At 41.5% G+C, this 1,951-nt stretch overlaps 1 protein-coding gene across 8 annotated transcripts in view; it reads right to left on the bottom strand.

Moving 5' to 3' along the window:
• The window catches only part of Fam172a (family with sequence similarity 172 member A), a 437,196-nt gene that overhangs the window by 2,950 nt on the left and 432,295 nt on the right, over positions 1-1,951 (bottom strand). The window lies entirely within an intron of this gene.

Here is a 1,951-nt window from a genome sequence, read left to right as displayed (position 1 = left end):
CGGAGCTCCCGGGGCCCGAGGCCCTCAGGGCCAATCCAGTAGCTCTGCGGGAAGGGCCACTCCCTCTCCCGCCCAGAAACCACCCACCTCTCCAGGCCTGGGATTGGTTTTCCCCCGCAGCGTGCGGGATCCAGATTCCACCACACCCACCCCAGAGCGCCCGGTGTCCTGGCTTCCCAGGCAGAGTGGGGGTAATAATTCTTTTTCTGGCCTGTCCCGGTCTCTGATGTTGGACATGACTGCCTCAGTGAGGTCACTGGGATCAAATCACTGCAGATATTTAATGAAAGGACAGATTCAAAGGGAGACCAGGGGCCTTGAAAGTATCCTAGGCGGGCCACAAGCTTTACAGATTTTAGAACAAATCTAGAAAAGCCAGACAAAACGTGTTTCAAAGCAGAAACACTGAAAGAGCATTTAGGCCTCCTATTCAGTCGGGGAATTCAGACGAACGTTAGATTTTCAATTTATCAGGTTATTTTACTACAGTTTCTCTCTGTGGCTTGGGTTGAATATTATACACTATTCTTCAAACCAAATGGAACCTTTAATTTGAAAAAGGAAGCAGGAAGCATGTAGGCATGGGAATACACGAAGAAATAATATGGGCTTAAGAAAAAACTATTTTCTGATAGCATATATAATTTAACCAATAACTTCATAATCAATTTTTAAATCAAACTAAAAATAATTACAAATACTCCCTCATAGAAATTAGGAAGCAGTTGAAATCTCATCTGCAATCACTCAATTATGCAGATGCTGCTTGGAAGTCCCTGAATTCAGGGCCTCTGATACTTTAACATTGTTAATGATAATTCTTTAGTCTGTAATAGTAGGTCATTGCTATGGTTACTCTACAATGGTGCAACACTTTGCCTTCCCCCTTCAGCTATTCGCTGAGACCTGGTAACCACATTTGTTGCCTAGCAACAGCTTTGTGACAGTATCACAATCTGGGAGATATAACAATAAAGATGCTATGGCTGCACTTGGTTGGCCAGAGCAGAAAGCTACAAGTTTGTGCATGTGACTTAGCTGTGGGAGCTGTCCCTACTGGAGAAGTCATTTCTTCCCAGGTGCCCTTCACAATGATTCTTCATCCCCTCTTCTCTGGCCTTGTGAACCTGTTCTTGGAACTAAGATCCAATATTGAAGTCATCCTCTGGAGACACATTCTCCTACAGCACTGTATCTACACTGAAAAATGAGGTCATTTCTCTATTTGCTTACACATTTCTGGCAAAATTCAATTTATTCAGTGGAAGGCATTGGTGAGTAGAGATTTTACTGGTAAGTCCTAAAGGGCCTGAATGAATTCTGATAATTCTTAACATAATTCTTCAGGAAAAAAGTCAGACTTCCCCAGTATGTGTGTGTAAAATTAAAAGTTCTTTAAAACACACGAAACGTTGATACCACTATTGTATTTTGTTTTATTAAGTTAGTCAAATTATGCCCATCATGGATTCCTTTGAATTTGGAGGGAATTATATTCTTAAAACAAATGTATAGTTCTAGACATCCTCAAACATGTCTATTTCAAATAAATGTCATGAATATTTCTAGAAGAAGGCCCTGTCTCTTGGAAGGTTTATGAAGAGTTTGTTTTTTTCTGTATAGTCTACAATCCACTTCCAGCTCAGTACCAAGTATTAAATTGCTCTCCTGATGACAGACTAGTTAATCTGTATTTGTTCTTTCTGAATGACCATCCTCAGATGCAACAGTTATTCCCAAGCACTGAGTGTCCCCCCAAGTGTTAGCTGTCTCTTTCCTTCCCATATCCTAATCTGCTCACATCTACCATTTGTCCAAAAGATAGTTACATCTGCCAGTGTTTGTTGACCAGGTGAGGATCAATTTTTAACGGTCTCAGGGAGCTCCTCTCACAGTTCCTCTTACTCCTTGAAAACCAATTCAGTCTACGACTCTGGAGAGACTTTGAGTC

This window comes from Mastomys coucha, unplaced genomic scaffold, assembly GCF_008632895.1.
Source record: "Mastomys coucha isolate ucsf_1 unplaced genomic scaffold, UCSF_Mcou_1 pScaffold8, whole genome shotgun sequence".
In the NCBI taxonomy this organism is placed as follows: Eukaryota; Metazoa; Chordata; class Mammalia; order Rodentia; family Muridae; genus Mastomys; species Mastomys coucha.
The sequence above is the reverse complement of the archived record's forward strand: the minus strand, read 5'-3'. Positions and strand labels throughout refer to the sequence as shown.